Source organism: Gorilla gorilla, chromosome 12, assembly GCF_029281585.2.
Source record: "Gorilla gorilla gorilla isolate KB3781 chromosome 12, NHGRI_mGorGor1-v2.1_pri, whole genome shotgun sequence".
Lineage (NCBI taxonomy): Eukaryota > Metazoa > Chordata > Mammalia > Primates > Hominidae > Gorilla > Gorilla gorilla.
In genome coordinates this window covers 74,602,466-74,608,564 of record NC_073236.2, presented here as the reverse complement: position 1 = coordinate 74,608,564, position 6,099 = coordinate 74,602,466, and the positions used below count along the sequence as shown (strand labels likewise).

The window sequence follows — 6,099 nt, the reverse complement described above, 5'->3', positions numbered from 1 at the left end:
CATAAATAGCTTTTCCTGGGAGCATAGTGATAACTCTGCTTCTGCTTTTAAAGAAGTCAGCCAAGAAAGGTTGGGAGAAATCTAATTATATTGTCAAAAAGCAATTTTTCATACTAGTCCGAGGGACTAACAACATTTAGGAAGAACCTGGCTTGCCATGAAATGTAGAGGATGTGGGTGAGTGTTAATGACAGTGGGTGTCATGGCTGGGAGTGGTGACTCACTCCTGTAATCCCAGCACTTTGGGAGGTCGAGGGAGGCAGATCACTTGAGGTCAAGAGTTCGAGACCAGCCTGGCCAACATAGTGAAACCCTGTCTCTACTAAAAATACAAACATTAGCCTGGCGTGCTTGCGTGTGCCTGTAATCATAGCTACTTGGGAGGCTGAGGCACGAGAATCGCTTGAACCCAAGAAGCAGAGGTTGCAGTGAGCTGAGATCCCGCCACTGCACTCCAGCCTGGTGACAGAGTGAGACTCTGTCTCAAAAAAAAAAAAAAAAAAAACAGTGGATGTCAAAGGTACATCTTCATATCCCATAGGACACTTGTTTAAATTTTGCCAGGTCAAAGGGAGATTATTCTTATTCTGACTTTAACCCACATTGATTCTAATATATTGAGTTGTGTCATTTTCCTTTAAGGAAGTACAAAGTTTCAGTGAAACAGCTGAATTGATAGGAGTTCCAAGAATTGCAACAAATAGAATAAAAAGAACAATGAAATCATTCACAAAAGAGGCCATTCACAGACAGCTTGGTACAACTGTAGTAAAAAAAAAAAAATAAAGAACAAACTGAAGTGAAAGGAAAGTATAGCTCAGGATTCTGGATTTTAAAAGTTTTATCCAGCAGTCGTTAGCTCTCCTGGCTAGTGTGATACCTGTGATGGTGTTTCACTGTTGGAACAGCAAGCACTGTCTTAATTGAGGCTTGGCTCCGGGTGCTGTTTTGGTGGGGGGCCAAGTACCTTTGGGCAGTGTTCTGCACTTCTGAGAGTGAAATGACTCCTGTGGAGTCGGTCCTAATCTGAGTGCAAACAATCTTTTCTGTTGATAAAAATAGTTTTGAGGCCAGGTGTGGTGGCTCACGCCTATAATCCCAGCACTTGGGGAGGCTGAGGCAGGCGGATCACTTGAGGTCAGGAGTTCGAGACTAGCATGGCCAACATGGTGAAACCCTGTCTCTACTAAAAATACAAAAAATTAGCTGGGCCTGATGGCACACACCTGTAGTCCCAGATATCAGGAGGCTGAGGTGGGAGGATCGCCTAAACCCAGGAGGTGGAGGTTGCAGTAAGCCAAAATTGCACCACTGTACTCCAGCCTGGGTGACACAGCAAGACCCTGTTTCAAAAAAAAAAAGTTTTGGGTTCAGTTTAATTTCTTTTCTTTCAAAAAGATTTTTTTTTTTTTTTAGAGATAGGGTCTTGCTATGTGGCCCAGGTTTGTCTTGACTCCTGAGCTCAAGAAGTCCTCATGCCTCAGCCTCTCAAAGTTCTGGGATTACAGGTGTGAGCCACGATGCCCAGCCAAGTTTAATTTTTTTGTTTGTTTGTTTTTGCTTTTGTTTTATTTTGTTTTTTGAGACAGGGTCTCACTCTGTTGGCCAGGCTGGAGTGCAGTGGCACGATCACAGCTCACTACAGCCTTGACCTCCCAGGCCCAAGCAATTCACCCACCTCAGCCTCCCAAGTTAGCTGGGACTACAGGCGTGCACCACCAAGCCTGGCTAATGTTTTAATTTTTCTGTAGAAATGGAGTTTCACTATGTTGTTCAGGCTGGTCTGGAACTCCCGGCCTCAAGCCATCCTCCCACCTCAGCCTCCCGAAATCCTGGGATTATAGGCGTGAGCCACTGTGCCCAGCCAAGTTTCATTTCTGACTTATAAACGTTATCATTATAGTTCTTTCTGCTTAAGAGATACAACCAAAGTGTATCTATTCATTCCACAAATATTGCGTGCCAGGGCCCACACTGAGCTGAGTACTGTTCTAGGCACATGATATGTAACAGCAAGTAAAACATCCCTATCCTCACCAAGCTGATATTCAAGTGAAGGTGACAGACAAGAAACATAATGCATAAGGAAATCAGGTAATGTGTTAGAAGGTGGTGAGTGCTATAGTGAAATAAGATCAAGGTTAGGTGGATCTGGCATGTGTGGAGAAGCAAGTTGCAATCTTAAGGGTAGGCTTTGCTGAGAATTAATTTTAAGCAAACGGTGCAAATGTTTAGGGGAAGAACAATCCAGGAAGTGGTAACAGCTGCACAGAGTCCCAAGAAAGCAGTATAGTGGCTTATTCCAGAAACAGCAAGGAGGCCAAAGTGACTGCATAGCGGGCCAGGTGGGAAGGTCAAGGAGATGGGGTAGGGCCTGGGGCTGTTGAAGGATTTCAGTTTCCACTGTTTCCTTGCTTCCTCTGAATAAAGCCCTTTTGAGCAGAGAGGAACTCAATTTGGCTTTCATTTTAAAGGGTCTCTGTGGGCCAGGAGCAGTGGCTCACGCCTGTAATCCCAGCACTTTGGGAGACCGAGGCGGGTGGATCACCTGAGGTCAGGAGATCGAGACCAGCCAGGCCAACATGGTGAAACCCCATCTGTACTGAAAATACAAAATTAGCTGGGTGTGATGGCGGCGCCTGTAATCCCAGCTACTTGGGCGGCTAAGGCAAGAGAAAGGAGAATCGCTTGAACCCAGGAGGCGGAGGTTGCAGTGAGCCGAGATCATGCCATTGCACTCCAGCCTGGGTGACAGAGCAAGACAGTGTCTTAAAAAAAAAAAAAAAAGAGCGGGGGGGCAGGTGCTGTGGCTCACGCCTGTAATCCCAACACTTTGGGAGGCCGAGGCGGGCAGATCACAAAGTCAGGAGATCAAGACCATCCTGGCTAACATGGTGAAACCTCGTCTCTACTGAAAATACAAAACAAAAACAAAAAACAAAAAACAAAAAACAAAAAAACAAAATTAGCCAGGCATGGTGGCAGGCACCTGTAGTCCCAGCTACTCGGGAGGCTGAGGCAGGAGAATGGCGTTGAACCCGGGAGGTGGAGGTTGCAGTAAGCTGAAATTGTGCCACTGCACTCCAGCCTGGGCGACAGAGTGAGACTCCGTCTCAAAAACAAAAACAAAACAAAACAAAAAAACAAAAAAAACCGGGGGCGGGGGGGGGGGGTGGGCTCTGTGCCTCCCTGTTGAGAATAGACTGAAGGGGACAAGATAGAAACAAGGAGACCAGGTGGTACAGGTGGGAGCCTACTGTAATGATCCAGGCAAGAGCTGGGAGTGGTTCAAACCAGCGTGTAGAGTGGCAGGGGTAAAAAAGGATCACATTCTGGATGAGTTCTGCAAACAGAACCAACAGAATTTACAGAGGGATGGGATGCGGGCTGGCAGAGAAAGAGAAGAGTCAAAGTGACTCCAAGGTTTGAAGCCTGAACAACTACAAAAAATGGAGTTGTCATCAGCTGTGGTGGGGAAGCTGCTGATGCAGCAGGCTTGGGGGTAGATCAGGAGTTCAGTTTTGGATACACTGCTTTGACATCCAAATGGTGTCATAAGTGGGCTTTGGATATGTGAATCTGGAGTTCAGGAGAGAGGCTGAGCAGGAGACATAATTTGGGAGTTGTAAGTATGTAGATAGATAATAGTTATTCATTTTTTTCCATCCTTTTAACATGAACATTTTTAAGCATACACAAATGTGCATACATTTAGTACATATACCTTCTACCTTCATTCAACAATTATTAACATTTTGCCATATTAGCTCCATATTTCTCTATCTTTTTAAAATAAAAATAGAGACAGATTCTCACTTTGTTGTCCAGGCTAGTTTCAAACTCCTGGGCTCATCCGATCCTCTCGCTTTGGCCTCCAAAAGTGCTGGTATTACAGGCATGAGCCACCACGCCCAGCCATATTTGTCTATTTATACACGCTTTTATTTGTTTGTTTAACTGAGCCATTTCAGAGTAGGAAACATCTTGTTGCTTCACTCTTGAATACTCTGGCATTCCTGAAAGGAATGTAAAATCCCCCAAATCAATGAGATAACGAAGCAAATGAATGCAGACAATGACCAGGGTCAAGGAAGGAGCCCTGGGGCACCCCAAGGGTAAGAGGTCTGGGAGAAGGAGCAGCCATTAAGGGAGGAGGAACCTGAGAAAGTAGATGTAATGTAGGGCGGGCGGACACTTTCTTCTGATTGCTGATTTTTGTTTGTTTGCTTGTTTTTGTTTTTGAGACAGAGTTTCACTCTTATTGCCCAGGATGGAGTGCAATGGCACGATCTCGGCTCACTGCAACCCTTGCTTCCCAGGTTCAAGCGATTCTCCTGCCTCGGCCTCCCCAGTAGCTGGGATTACCGGTGCACATCACCACGCCTGGCTAATTTTTGTATTTTTAGTAGAAACAGGGTTTCACCATGTTAGCTGGGCTGCCTTTGAACTCCTAACCTCAGGTGATCTACCCGCCTCAGCCTCCCGAAGTGCTGGGATTACAGGCGTGAGCCACTGCACCCAGCTGATTGCTGAAATTTACCAAAATGTAAAGAGGCAGATACAAAAGGCATGCATGCAAATTGTCCTTCTAATTTCAGAATTTCTTCTTCACACTTGTGGAACAAACTATTTTTTTCTTAGTCTTCTTAAGACTGGGGTAATTACAAAAGGAATCAAATAATTCCTTTTGATTGTTTAAAATGAGCACCCTAATACACCCAGCGGCATAGACTCCATAAAGAATGAAGAGGTCAGCTGGGCATGGTGGCTCATGCCTGCAATCCCAGCACTTTGAGAGGGCGAGGTAGGCAGATCACTTGAGTCCAGGAGTTCAAGACCAGCCTGGGTAATGTGGTGAAACCCCATCTTTACAAAAAAATTTACTGGGCTTTGTTGTGCACCTGTAGTCCCAGCTACTTGGGAGGCTCTGGTGGGAGGATCACCTGAGCCTGGGAGGTAAAGGCTAGAGTGAGCTGTGATCACCCCACCGCACTCCAGCCTGGGTGACAGAGGAGTGAGACCCTGTCTCAAAAAAAAAAAAAAAAAGAAGATATCAAGTCACAGTATTGCTGTCTGAATTGGCAAAGATTCAGTTCAGTTTTCAGCACAAACTCAAAGCAAACCAATCAATCAAAGTCAGAGGCTAATTTAGGAAATTAAGAAGCTGAATGACAATTTTGATTTTTTTTTAACCACAGAGTTAACACTTTTTTAAAAGTGCTCCTCACATCAACCTACACAAAATAAACTGGTTAAAAACTAAAAGTATGACAGTTCAAAGAAGCAAGACATATTTAAATTTTTTTTAAAAACTAAAACTATTTTCTTTCGTCATAAATATTATTCATAGCCTGTCCACAGCTGACATAAAATAGGGTATCTGCAGCTTCAGGACAACAAACAGACAAACAGATGGATTAATTGATTATTGACAGGGGGTCTTGCTTTGTCACCTCGTCTGGAGTGCACTGGCATGATCATGACTTATCACAGCCTTGAACTCCTAGGCTCAAAGGATCCTCCCACCTCAGCTTCCTGAGTAGCTGGGACTACTACAGGCAAGAGCCACCACGCCTGGCTCAAAAGATTGATTTTTAGATAGGAGGTTGCTAAGCAGTCAAGCAAATTTCATTCATTTTGGGCTTCCTGAACACTGGAACCCCTCCCTTTATGACTCAGAAAATAACAACCAACAAAATAAATCATATGTGGAACTAAAATCAGACATGTATTTAATAATAAATAATAAAAAAGAAGTTGATGTTGGCTGTAGCTAGAAATCCAGAGATAAGGCCAGGCGCGGTGGCTCACACCTATAGTCCCAGCACTTTGGGAGGCTAAGGTGGGCAGATCGTCTGAGGTCAGGAGTTGGAGACCAGCCTGGCTAACATGGCAAAACCTTGTCGTTACTAAAAATACAAAAATTAGCCGGGCGTGGTGGTGTACGCCTGTAGTCCCAGCTACTCAGGAGGCTGAGGCAGGAGAATCACTTGAACTCTGGAGGCGGAGGTTGCAGTGAGTCAAGATCTCACCACTGTACTCCAGCCTGGGTGACAGATAGAGACTCTGTATCAAAAAAAAAAAAAAAAGAAAAAAAAA

At 44.7% G+C, this 6,099-nt stretch overlaps 1 non-coding gene across 1 annotated transcript; it reads left to right on the top strand.

Annotated features, from left to right (window-relative positions):
• Nucleotides 1–844: 844 nt before the first annotated feature.
• LOC115933623 (small nucleolar RNA SNORA74) lies at nt 845–1,041 on the top strand. Its single transcript, XR_004069490.2, has one exon. It is a non-coding gene; the product is annotated as a small nucleolar RNA SNORA74 (small nucleolar RNA).
• The last annotated feature ends 5,058 nt before the right edge of the window (nt 1,042–6,099 follow it).